The following is a 13,113-nucleotide window of genomic DNA, read 5'->3' as shown; positions in this document are numbered from 1 at the left end:
TCGGCGGGGGCTATTTTCGGCCACTTGGCTCGTGCGCACGGCCTCCTGGATGTGCCGGGCGGGTGCGCGATCTCGCCGGCCGCTGGAAGTCGAATGAGGCGCCGCGACCACCTCCGCGGTGCTTATAAACCGCCGATCCGCTCGGCGGGGGCTATTTTCGGCCACTTGGCTCGTGCGCACGGCCTCCCGGATGTGCCGGGCGGGTGCGCGAGCTCGCCGGCCGCTGGAAGTCGAATGAGGCGCCGCGACCACCTCCGCGGTGCTTATAAACAGCCGATCCGCTCGGCGGGGGCTATTTTCGGCCACTTGGCTCGTGCGCACGGCCTCCCGGATGTGCCGGGCGGGTGCGCGAGCTCGCCGGCCGCTGGAAGTCGAATGAGGCGCCGCGACCACCTCCGCGGTGCTTATAAACAGCCGATCCGCTCGGCGGGGGCTATTTTCGGCCACTTGGCTCGTGCGCACGGCCTCCCGGATGTGCCGGGCGGGTGCGCGAGCTCGCCGGCCGCTGGAAGTCGAATGAGGCGCCGCGACCACCTCCGCGGTGCTTATAAACAGCCGATCCGCTCGGCGGGGGCTATTTTCGGCCACTTGGCTAGTGCGCACGGCCTCCCGGATGTGCCGGGCGGGTGCGCGAGCTCGCCGACCGCTGTAAGTCGAATGAGGCGCCGCGACCACCTCCGCGGTGCTTATAAACAGCCGATCCGCTCGGCGGGGGCTATTTTCGGCCACTTGGCTCGTGCGCATGGCCTCCCGGATGTGCCGGGCGGGTGCGCGAGCTCGCCGGCCGCTGGAAGTCGAATGAGGCGCCGCGACCACCTCCGCGGTGCTTATAAACAGCCGATCCGCTCGGCGGGGGCTATTTTCGGCCACTTGGCTCGTGCGCACGGCCTCCCGGATGTGCCGGGCGGGTGCGCGAGCTCGCCGGAAGTCGAATGAGGCGCCGCGACCACCTCCGCGGTGCTTATAAACAGCCGATCCGCTCGGCGGGGGCTATTTTCGGCCACTTGGCTCGTGCGCACGGCCTCCCGGATGTGCCGGGCGGGTGCGCGAGCTCGCCGGCCGCTGGAAGTCGAATGAGGCGCCGCGACCACCTCCGCGGTGCTTATAAACAGCCGATCCGCTCGGCGGGGGCTATTTTCGGCCACTTGGCTCGTGCGCACGGCCTCCCGGATGTGCCGGGCGGGTGCGCGATCTCGCCGGCCGCTGGAAGTCGAATGAGGCGCCGCGACCACCTCCGCGGTGCTTATAAACAGCCGATCCGCTCGGCGGGGGCTATTTTCGGCCACTTGGCTCGTGCGCACGGCCTCCCGGATGTGCCGGGCGGGTGCGCGAGCTCGCCGGCCGCTGGAAGTCGAATGAGGCGCCGCGACCACCTCCGCGGTGCTTATAAACCGCCGATCCGCTCGGCGGGGGCTATTTTCGGCCACTTGGCTCGTGCGCACGGCCTCCCGGATGTGCCGGGCGGGTGCGCGAGCTCGCCGGCCGCTGGAAGTCGAATGAGGCGCCGCGACCACCTCCGCGGTGCTTATAAACAGCCGATCCGCTCGGCGGGGGCTATTTTCGGCCACTTGGCTCGTGCGCACGGCCTCCCGGATGTGCCGGGCGGGTGCGCGAGCTCGCCGGCCGCTGGAAGTCGAATGAGGCGCCGCGACCACCTCCGCGGTGCTTATAAACAGCCGATCCGCTCGGCGGGGGCTATTTTCGGCCACTTGGCTCGTGCGCACGGCCTCCCGGATGTGCCGGGCGGGTGCGCGAGCTCGCCGGCCGCTGGAAGTCGAATGAGGCGCCGCGACCACCTCCGCGGTGCTTATAAACAGCCGATCCGCTCGACGGGGGCTATTTTCGGCCACTTGGCTCGTGCGCACGGCCTCCCGGATGTGCCGGGCGGGTGCGCGAGCTCGCCGACCGCTGTAAGTCGAATGAGGCGCCGCGACCACCTCCGCGGTGCTTATAAACAGCCGATCCGCTCGGCGGGGGCTATTTTCGGCCACTTGGCTCGTGCGCACGGCCTCCCGGATGTGCCGGGCGGGTGCGCGAGCTCGCCGGCCGCTGGAAGTCGAATGAGGCGCCGCGACCACCTCCGCGGTGCTTATAAACAGCCGATCCGCTCGGCGGGGGCTATTTTCGGCCACTTGGCTCGTGCGCACGGCCTCCCGGATGTGCCGGGCGGGTGCGCGAGCTCGCCGGAAGTCGAATGAGGCGCCGCGACCACCTCCGCGGTGCTTATAAACAGCCGATCCGCTCGGCGGGGGCTATTTTCGGCCACTTGGCTCGTGCGCACGGCCTCCCGGATGTGCCGGGCGAGTGCGCGAGCTCGCCGGCCGCTGGAAGTCGAATGAGGCGCCGCGACCACCTCCGCGGTGCTTATAAACAGCCGATCCGCTCGGCGGGGGCTATTTTCGGCCACTTGGCTCGTGCGCACGGCCTCCCGGATGTGCCGGGCGGGTGCGCGATCTCGCCGGCCGCTGGAAGTCGAATGAGGCGCCGCGACCACCTCCGCGGTGCTTATAAACAGCCGATCCGCTCGGCGGGGGCTATTTTCGGCCACTTGGCTCGTGCGCACGGCCTCCCGGATGTGCCGGGCGGGTGCGCGAGCTCGCCGGCCGCTGGAAGTCGAATGAGGCGCCGCGACCACCTCCGCGGTGCTTATAAACAGCCGATCCGCTCGGCGGGGGCTATTTTCGGCCACTTGGCTCGTGCGCACGGCCTCCCGGATGTGCCGGGCGGGTGCGCGAGCTCGCCGGCCGCTGGAAGTCGAATGAGGCGCCGCGACCACCTCCGCGGTGCTTATAAACAGCCGATCCGCTCGGCGGGGGCTATTTTCGGCCACTTGGCTCGTGCGCACGGCCTCCCGGATGTGCCGGGCGGGTGCGCGAGCTCGCCGGCCGCTGGAAGTCGAATGAGGCGCCGCGACCACCTCCGCGGTGCTTATAAACAGCCGATCCGCTCGGCGGGGGCTATTTTCGGCCACTTGGCTCGTGCGCACGGCCTCCCGGATGTGCCGGGCGGGTGCGCGAGCTCGCCGGCCGCTGGAAGTCGAATGAGGCGCCGCGACCACCTCCGCGGTGCTTATAAACAGCCGATCCGCTCGGCGGGGGCTATTTTCGGCCACTTGGCTCGTGCGCACGGCCTCCCGGATGTGCCGGGCGGGTGCGCGAGCTCGCCGACCGCTGTAAGTCGAATGAGGCGCCGCGACCACCTCCGCGGTGCTTATAAACAGCCGATCCGCTCGGCGGGGGCTATTTTCGGCCACTTGGCTCGTGCGCACGGCCTCCCGGATGTGCCGGGCGGGTGCGCGAGCTCGCCGGCCGCTGGAAGTCGAATGAGGCGCCGCGACCACCTCCGCGGTGCTTATAAACAGCCGATCCGCTCGGCGGGGGCTATTTTCGGCCACTTGGCTCGTGCGCACGGCCTCCCGGATGTGCCGGGCGGGTGCGCGAGCTCGCCGGAAGTCGAATGAGGCGCCGCGACCACCTCCGCGGTGCTTATAAACAGCCGATCCGCTCGGCGGGGGCTATTTTCGGCCACTTGGCTCGTGCGCACGGCCTCCCGGATGTGCCGGGCGGGTGCGCGAGCTCGCCGGCCGCTGGAAGTCGAATGAGGCGCCGCGACCACCTCCGCGGTGCTTATAAACAGCCGATCCGCTCGGCGGGGGCTATTTTCGGCCACTTGGCTCGTGCGCACGGCCTCCCGGATGTGCCGGGCGGGTGCGCGATCTCGCCGGCCGCTGGAAGTCGAATGAGGCGCCGCGACCACCTCCGCGGTGCTTATAAACCGCCGATCCGCTCGGCGGGGGCTATTTTCGGCCACTTGGCTCGTGCGCACGGCCTCCCGGATGTGCCGGGCGGGTGCGCGAGCTCGCCGGAAGTCGAATGAGGCGCCGCGACCACCTCCGAGGTGCTTATAAACAGCCGATCCGCTCGGCGGGGGCTATTTTCGGCCACTTGGCTCGTGCGCACGGCCTCCCGGATGTGCCGGGCGGGTGCGCGAGCTCGCCGGCCGCTGGAAGTCGAATGAGGCGCCGCGACCACCTCCGCGGTGCTTATAAACAGCCGATCTGCTCGGCGGGGGCTATTTTCGGCCACTTGGCTCGTGCGCACGGCCTCCCGGATGTGCCGGGCGGGTGCGCGAGCTCGCCGGCCGCTGGAAGTCGAATGAGGCGCCGCGACCACCTCCGCGGTGCTTATAAACAGCCGATCCGCTCGGCGGGGGCTATTTTCGGCCACTTGGCTCGTGCGCACGGCCTCCCGGATGTGCCGGGCGGGTGCGCGATCTCGCCGGCCGCTGGAAGTCGAATGAGGCGCCGCGACCACCTCCGCGGTGCTTATAAACCGCCGATCCGCTCGGCGGGGGCTATTTTCGGCCACTTGGCTCGTGCGCACGGCCTCCCGGATGTGCCGGGCGGGTGCGCGAGCTCGCCGGAAGTCGAATGAGGCGCCGCGACCACCTCCGCGGTGCTTATAAACAGCCGATCCGCTCGGCGGGGGCTATTTTCGGCCACTTGGCTCGTGCGCACGGCCTCCCGGATGTGCCGGGCGGGTGCGCGAGCTCGCCGGCCGCTGGAAGTCGAATGAGGCGCCGCGACCACCTCCGCGGTGCTTATAAACAGCCGATCCGCTCGGCGGGGGCTATTTTCGGCCACTTGGCTCGTGCGCACGGCCTCCCGGATGTGCCGGGCGGGTGCGCGATCTCGCCGGCCGCTGGAAGTCGAATGAGGCGCCGCGACCACCTCCGCGGTGCTTATAAACCGCCGATCCGCTCGGCGGGGGCTATTTTCGGCCACTTGGCTCGTGCGCACGGCCTCCCGGATGTGCCGGGCGGGTGCGCGAGCTCGCCGGCCGCTGGAAGTCGAATGAGGCGCCGCGACCACCTCCGCGGTGCTTATAAACAGCCGATCCGCTCGGCGGGGGCTATTTTCGGCCACTTGGCTCGTGCGCACGGCCTCCCGGATGTGCCGGGCGGGTGCGCGAGCTCGCCGGCCGCTGGAAGTCGAATGAGGCGCCGCGACCACCTCCGCGGTGCTTATAAACAGCCGATCTGCTCGGCGGGGGCTATTTTCGGCCACTTGGCTCGTGCGCACGGCCTCCCGGAATTGCCGGGCGGGTGCGCGAGCTCGCCGGCCGCTGGAAGTCGAATGAGGCGCCGCGACCACCTCCGCGGTGCTTATAAACAGCCGATCCGCTCGGCGGGGGCTATTTTCGGCCACTTGGCTCGTGCGCACGGCCTCCCGGATGTGCCGGGCGGGTGCGCGAGCTCGCCGACCGCTGTAAGTCGAATGAGGCGCCGCGACCACCTCCGCGGTGCTTATAAACAGCCGATCCGCTCGGCGGGGGCTATTTTCGGCCACTTGGCTCGTGCGCACGGCCTCCCGGATGTGCCGGGCGGGTGCGCGAGCTCGCCGGCCGCTGGAAGTCGAATGAGGCGCCGCGACCACCTCCGCGGTGCTTATAAACAGCCGATCCGCTCGGCGGGGGCTATTTTCGGCCACTTGGCTCGTGCGCACGGCCTCCCGGATGTGCCGGGCGGGTGCGCGAGCTCGCCGGAAGTCGAATGAGGCGCCGCGACCACCTCCGCGGTGCTTATAAACAGCCGATCCGCTCGGCGGGGGCTATTTTCGGCCACTTGGCTCGTGCGCACGGCCTCCCGGATGTGCCGGGCGGGTGCGCGAGCTCGCCGGCCGCTGGAAGTCGAATGAGGCGCCGCGACCACCTCCGCGGTGCTTATAAACAGCCGATCCGCTCGGCGGGGGCTATTTTCGGCCACTTGGCTCGTGCGCACGGCCTCCCGGATGTGCCGGGCGGGTGCGCGAGCTCGCTGGCCGCTGGAAGTCGAATGAGGCGCCGCGACCACCTCCGCGCTGCTTATAAACAGCCGATCCGCTCGGCGGGGGCTATTTTCGGCCACTTGGCTCGTGCGCACGGCCTCCCGGATGTGCCGGGCGGGTGCGCGAGCTCGCCGGCCGCTGGAAGTCGAATGAGGCGCCGCGACCACCTCCGCGGTGCTTATAAACAGCCGATCCGCTCGGCGGGGGCTATTTTCGGCCACTTGGCTCGTGCGCACGGCCTCCCGGATGTGCCGGGCGGGTGCGCGAGCTCGCCGGCCGCTGGAAGTCGAATGAGGCGCCGCGACCACCTCCGCGGTGCTTATAAACAGCCGATCCGCTCGGCGGGGGCTATTTTCGGCCACTTGGCTCGTGCGCACGGCCTCCCGGATGTGCCGGGCGGGTGCGCGAGCTCGCCGGCCGCTGGAAGTCGAATGAGGCGTCGCGACCACCTCCGCGGTGCTTATAAACAGCCGATCCGCTCGGCGGGGGCTATTTTCGGCCACTTGGCTCGTGCGCACGGCCTCCCGGATGTGCCGGGCGGGTGCGCGAGCTCGCCGGCCGCTGGAAGTCGAATGAGGCGCCGCGACCACCTCCGCGGTGCTTATAAACAGCCGATCCGCTCGGCGGGGGCTATTTTCGGCCACTTGGCTCGTGCGCACGGCCTCCCGGATGTGCCGGGCGGGTGCGCGAGCTCGCCGGCCGCTGGAAGTCGAATGAGGCGCCGCGACCACCTCCGCGGTGCTTATAAACAGCCGATCCGCTCGGCGGGGGCTATTTTCGGCCACTTGGCTCGTGCGCACGGCCTCCCGGATGTGCCGGGCGGGTGCGCGAGCTCGCCGGCCGCTGGAAGTCGAATGAGGCGCCGCGACCACCTCCGCGGTGCTTATAAACAGCCGATCCGCTCGGCGGGGGCTATTTTCGGCCACTTGGCTCGTGCGCACGGCCTCCCGGATGTGCCGGGCGGGTGCGCGAGCTCGCCGGCCGCTGGAAGTCGAATGAGGCGCCGCGATCTCCTCCGCGGTGCTTATAAAGTGCCGATCCGCTCGGCTTGGAGCTATTTCCGGCCTCCCGTTGGTGCCGGGCGGCGTGCGCGAGCTCGCCGGCCGCGATCTCCTCCGCGGTGCTTATAAACAGCAGCATGCGCACGGCCTCCCAGAATTTGAACACATTTCGTCAATAAATTTCGCATATTGAATTTTGAAGTTTAATATAATGCAACAATTGAGCTCGACTTATACAAAGGATATATCATAAAATCGTAAATTTCCGTCGAATTTTAGGGGGTCGACTTATACACCGAGTCGACCTGTACACCGGCAAATACGGTAAATACGATTAAATAAAATGATACGACTGGCATAAAAACAAATATAAACCACATAAAAATAAAAGTCACCATTACGTTGAATTATTGGGAGCACCGAGCTTGTTTCTCAGAAACGAGCCGGTCCCATCCAGGCGTAATCGGAGACAATGAAACCCGAAGTGGTTAAGGTTTGTCTTTTAATGCAGGATGCTTGGTCTCCATGTGCCGAAGCAGTTTTGAAGGCTTCATTGGCTCGCTCGCTAGTTTCAGGGGCGATTGTGTCTATAAAATGCAAAATGTTGGGTCACCTCACGGTTTACGGCCATACTACCCTGAGAACGCCCGATCTCGTCCGATCTCGGAAGCTAAGCAGGGTCGGGCCTGGTTAGTACTTGGATGGGAGACCGCCTGGGAATACCAGGTGCTGTAAGCTTTTTCTTTTTCTTATGTGCACTTCAATCGTTTAAGAAGCTATTTTTTACAACACCCATCACGAATGGCATCCGGAAACAGCAAGCCTAATTTAAACTCCGACATTGAAACTATAACACGAGTTTGAAAGCTATATTATGTGGTGACATCCACAGCATTGTAGTTAAATTTTTTACCGCTAGAGAGCAGACTATGTACAGTGAGCATGGCTCCCTGTGAACTCAAAGCAGCAGGCTTGACTTGTAAAAGAACCCAACACAACACTTCCATGAAGTGTTTTTAAACTTTTCAAGGCATTTATTTTGATTCAGCAAAATGCAGGTCGCAACGGCAAATTCGTGCTACCGCATAAAAAGCTGTCAATAACTTTTCATGATAGCCATGTTTCCAGAAAACACCAAAAGCCTTGGAAGAAAGCCTGTTTCGGCCCTGGTTGTAAAAAAAAAAAAAAAAAACAAAAGGGAAGGGTGACCGTCCGGGAATACCAGGTGCTGAAAGCCTTTTTTTTTTTTTTTTTCCCACGTCAATTGTGAAAGGAAACTTTTACCACAGCCATCAAGTCCCGCCGCTGCTTGGCATGGTTTCAGGGGCGATTGTGTCTATAAAATGAAAAATATTCTGAGCGGTCTCACGGCTTACGGCCATACTACCCTGAGAGCGCCCGATCTCGTCCGATCTCGGAGGCTAAGCAGGGTCGGGCCTGGTAAGTACTTGGATGGGACACCGCCTGGGAATACCATTTACCGTAAGCTTTTTTTTTTTTTTTTCTTATGTGCACTTCAATCGTTTAAGCCAAGAACTTTTTACAGCACCCATCACGAATGGCATTCGGAAACTGCAAGCCTAGTTTGAACTCCGACACTGAAACTACAACACGAGTTTAAAACCTACATTGTGTGGCGACAGCCATAGCATTGCAGTTCACGTTTTTACCGCTAGAGGACAGACTATGTACAGTGAATAAAGAGCATGGCTCCCTGTGAACTCAAAGCAGCAGTCTTTAGTTGTAAAAGAACCCAGCACAACACATTGCGCTTCCATGTAGTGTTTTTACCTTTTTCATGACATTTATTTTGATACAGCCAAATGCAGGTTTTGTGCACTTCACTTTTCCGTTGGGCATTCGCGTAGAACCCTATTCCAGTTACGGCCAGATTCTTTTAGACTAGTGGTCCCCAAACTTTCTTGCGCCACGGACCGGCTACGCGTCAGAAATATTTTTGCGGACCTGCCTTTATATATATAAATAAACAATAAATCTATATAAATAAATACTACATTTATAATAAATATATATAAATAGGATTAAATAAAATGATACGACTGGCATAAAAACAAATATAAACCACATAAAAATAAAAGTCACCATTACGTTGAATTATTGGGAGCACCGAGCTTGTTTCTCAGAAACGAGCCGGTCCCATCCAGGCGTAATCGGAGACAATGAAACCCGAAGTGGTTAAGGTTTGTTTTTTAATGCAGGATGCTTGGTCTCCATGTGCCGAAGCAGTTTTGAAGGCTTCATTGGCTCGCTCGCTAGTTTCAGGGGCGATTGTGTCTATAAAATGCAAAATGTTGGGTCACCTCACGGCTTACGGCCATACTACCCTGAGAACGCCCGATCTCGTCCGATCTCGGAAGCTAAGCAGGGTCGGGCCTGGTTAGTACTTGGATGGGAGACCGCCTGGGAATACCAGGTGCTGTAAGCTTTTTCTTTTTCTTATGTGCACTTCAATCGTTTAAGAAGCTATTTTTTACAACACCCATCACGAATGGCATCCGGAAACAGCAAGCCTAATTTAAACTCCGACATTGAAACTATAACACGAGTTTGAAAGCTATATTATGTGGTGACATCCACAGCATTGTAGTTAAATTTTTTACCGCTAGAGAGCAGACTATGTACAGTGAGCATGGCTCCCTGTGAACTCAAAGCAGCAGGCTTGACTTGTAAAAGAACCCAACACAACACTTCCATGAAGTAATTGTACTAAGTTCATTCTGTTTTTCCTTATTTAATCACTTCACTGGTTTCTTTTATATCAAACAAATTGTTTTAGGTTATTCACCTGACATGTTGATCCATCAGCTGATAAAGACGCGTCACCATCACATCTGTGACACTCTGATGAAGGCGGAAGAAACCGCCGAAACATGTCAGGTGAATAACCTAAAACAATTTGTTTGATATAAAAGAAACCAGTGAAGTGACTTCCATGAAGTGTTTTTAAACTTTTCAAGGCATTTATTTTGATTCAGCAAAATGCAGGTCGCAACGGCAAATTCGTGCTACCGCATAAAAAGCTGTCAATAACTTTTCATGATAGCCATGTTTCCAGAAAACACCAAAAGCCTTGGAAGAAAGCCTGTTTCGGCCCTGGTTGTAAAAAAAACAAAAAAAAAAAACAAAAGGGAAGGGTGACCGTCCGGGAATACCAGGTGCTGAAAGCCTTTTTTTTTTTTTTTTTCCCACGTCAATTGTGAAAGGAAACTTTTACCACAGCCATCAAGTCCCGCCGCTGCTTGGCATGGTTTCAGGGGCGATTGTGTCTATAAAATGAAAAATTCTGAGCGGTCTCACGGCTTACGGCAATACTACCCTGAGAGCGCCCGCTCTCGTCCGACCTCGGAGGCTAAGCAGGGTCGGGCCTGGTTAGTACTTGGATGGGAGACCGCCTGGGAATACCAGTTACCGTAAGCTTTTTTTTTTTTTTTTTTTTTTTCTTATGTGCACTTCAATCGTTTAAGCCAAGAACTTTTTACAGCACCCATCACGAATGGCATTCGGAAACTGCAAGCCTAGTTTGAACTCCGACACTGAAACTACAACACGAGTTTAAAACCTACATTGTGTGGCGACAGCCATAGCATTGCAGTTCACGTTTTTACCGCTAGAGGACAGACTATGTACAGTGAATAAAGAGCATGGCTCCCTGTGAACTCAAAGCAGCAGTCTTTACTTGTAAAAGAACCCAGCACAACACATTGCGCTTCCATGTAGTGTTTTTACCTTTTTCATGACATTTATTTTGATACAGCCAAATGCAGGTTTTGTGCACTTCACTTTTCCGTTGGGCATTCGCGTAGAACCCTATTCCAGTTACGGCCAGATTCTTTTAGACTAGTGGTCCCCAAACTTTCTTGCGCCACGGACCGGCTACGCGTCAGAAATATTTTTGCGGACCTGCCTTTATATATATAAATAAACAATAAATCTATATAAATAAATACTACATTTATAATAAATATATATAAATAGGATTAAATAAAATGATACGACTGGCATAAAAACAAATATAAACCACATAAAAATAAAAGTCACCATTACGTTGAATTATTGGGAGCACCGAGCTTGTTTCTCAGAAACGAGCCGGTCCCATCCAGGCGTAATCGGAGACAATGAAACCCGAAGTGGTTAAGGTTTGTCTTTTAATGCAGGATGCTTGGTCTCCATGTGCCGAAGCAGTTTTGAAGGCTTCATTGGCTCGCTCGCTAGTTTCAGGGGCGATTGTGTCTATAAAATGCAAAATGTTGGGTCACCTCACGGTTTACGGCCATACTACCCTGAGAACGCCCGATCTCGTCCGATCTCGGAAGCTAAGCAGGGTCGGGCCTGGTTAGTACTTGGATGGGAGACCGCCTGGGAATACCAGGTGCTGTAAGCTTTTTCTTTTTCTTATGTGCACTTCAATCGTTTAAGAAGCTATTTTTTACAACACCCATCACGAATGGCATCCGGAAACAGCAAGCCTAATTTAAACTCCGACATTGAAACTATAACACGAGTTTGAAAGCTATATTATGTGGTGACATCCACAGCATTGTAGTTAAATTTTTTACCGCTAGAGAGCAGACTATGTACAGTGAGCATGGCTCCCTGTGAACTCAAAGCAGCAGGCTTGACTTGTAAAAGAACCCAACACAACACTTCCATGAAGTGTTTTTAAACTTTTCAAGGCATTTATTTTGATTCAGCAAAATGCAGGTCGCAACGGCAAATTCGTGCTACCGCATAAAAAGCTGTCAATAACTTTTCATGATAGCCATGTTTCCAGAAAACACCAAAAGCCTTGGAAGAAAGCCTGTTTCGGCCCTGGTTGTAAAAAAAAAAAAAAAAACAAAAGGGAAGGGTGACCGTCCGGGAATACCAGGTGCTGAAAGCCTTTTTTTTTTTTTTTCCCCACGTCAATTGTGAAAGGAAACTTTTACCACAGCCATCAAGTCCCGCCGCTGCTTGGCATGGTTTCAGGGGCGATTGTGTCTATAAAATGAAAAATATTCTGAGCGGTCTCACGGCTTACGGCCATACTACCCTGAGAGCGCCCGATCTCGTCCGATCTCGGAGGCTAAGCAGGGTCGGGCCTGGTAAGTACTTGGATGGGACACCGCCTGGGAATACCATTTACCGTAAGCTTTTTTTTTTTTTTTTCTTATGTGCACTTCAATCGTTTAAGCCAAGAACTTTTTACAGCACCCATCACGAATGGCATTCGGAAACTGCAAGCCTAGTTTGAACTCCGACACTGAAACTACAACACGAGTTTAAAACCTACATTGTGTGGCGACAGCCATAGCATTGCAGTTCACGTTTTTACCGCTAGAGGACAGACTATGTACAGTGAATAAAGAGCATGGCTCCCTGTGAACTCAAAGCAGCAGTCTTTAGTTGTAAAAGAACCCAGCACAACACATTGCGCTTCCATGTAGTGTTTTTACCTTTTTCATGACATTTATTTTGATACAGCCAAATGCAGGTTTTGTGCACTTCACTTTTCCGTTGGGCATTCGCGTAGAACCCTATTCCAGTTACGGCCAGATTCTTTTAGACTAGTGGTCCCCAAACTTTCTTGCGCCACGGACCGGCTACGCGTCAGAAATATTTTTGCGGACCTGCCTTTATATATATAAATAAACAATAAATCTATATAAATAAATACTACATTTATAATAAATATATATAAATAGGATTAAATAAAATGATACGACTGGCATAAAAACAAATATAAACCACATAAAAATAAAAGTCACCATTACGTTGAATTATTGGGAGCACCGAGCTTGTTTCTCAGAAACGAGCCGGTCCCATCCAGGCGTAATCGGAGACAATGAAACCCGAAGTGGTTAAGGTTTGTTTTTTAATGCAGGATGCTTGGTCTCCATGTGCCGAAGCAGTTTTGAAGGCTTCATTGGCTCGCTCGCTAGTTTCAGTGGCGATTGTGTCTATAAAATGCAAAATGTTGGGTCACCTCACGGCTTACGGCCATACTACTCTGAGAACGCCCGATCTCGTCCGATCTCGGAAGCTAAGCAGGGTCGGGCCTGGTTAGTACTTGGATGGGAGACCGCCTGGGAATACCAGGTGCTGTAAGCTTTTTCTTTTTCTTATGTGCACTTCAATCGTTTAAGAAGCTATTTTTTACAACACCCATCACGAATGGCATCCGGAAACAGCAAGCCTAATTTAAACTCCGACATTGAAACTATAACACGAGTTTGAAAGCTATATTATGTGGTGACATCCACAGCATTGTAGTTAAATTTTTTACCGCTA

General features: G+C 56.8%; 4 non-coding genes and 3 pseudogenes across 4 annotated transcripts; all 7 read left to right on the top strand.

The window, feature by feature from the left end:
* The first annotated feature begins 7,444 nt into the window (after nucleotides 1–7,444).
* Nucleotides 7,445–7,563, top strand: LOC125994151 (5S ribosomal RNA). The gene has a single exon (XR_007490506.1). It is a non-coding gene; the product is annotated as a 5S ribosomal RNA (ribosomal RNA).
* A 632-nt stretch (nucleotides 7,564–8,195) lies between these two features.
* Nucleotides 8,196–8,314, top strand: LOC125993828 (5S ribosomal RNA; annotated as a pseudogene).
* An 838-nt stretch (nucleotides 8,315–9,152) lies between these two features.
* Nucleotides 9,153–9,271, top strand: LOC125993941 (5S ribosomal RNA). The gene has a single exon (XR_007490450.1). It is a non-coding gene; the product is annotated as a 5S ribosomal RNA (ribosomal RNA).
* An 873-nt stretch (nucleotides 9,272–10,144) lies between these two features.
* Nucleotides 10,145–10,263, top strand: LOC125993889 (5S ribosomal RNA; annotated as a pseudogene).
* Nucleotides 10,264–11,108: 845 nt separating this feature from the next.
* Nucleotides 11,109–11,227, top strand: LOC125994144 (5S ribosomal RNA). The gene has a single exon (XR_007490503.1). It is a non-coding gene; the product is annotated as a 5S ribosomal RNA (ribosomal RNA).
* Nucleotides 11,228–11,857: 630 nt separating this feature from the next.
* Nucleotides 11,858–11,976, top strand: LOC125993825 (5S ribosomal RNA; annotated as a pseudogene).
* Nucleotides 11,977–12,814: 838 nt separating this feature from the next.
* LOC125994214 (5S ribosomal RNA) lies at nucleotides 12,815–12,933 on the top strand. Its single transcript, XR_007490523.1, has one exon. It is a non-coding gene; the product is annotated as a 5S ribosomal RNA (ribosomal RNA).
* The last annotated feature ends 180 nt before the right edge of the window (nucleotides 12,934–13,113 follow it).

Source organism: Syngnathus scovelli, chromosome 1, assembly GCF_024217435.2.
Source record: "Syngnathus scovelli strain Florida chromosome 1, RoL_Ssco_1.2, whole genome shotgun sequence".
In the NCBI taxonomy this organism is placed as follows: Eukaryota; Metazoa; Chordata; class Actinopteri; order Syngnathiformes; family Syngnathidae; genus Syngnathus; species Syngnathus scovelli.
The sequence above is the reverse complement of the archived record's forward strand: the minus strand, read 5'-3'. Positions and strand labels throughout refer to the sequence as shown.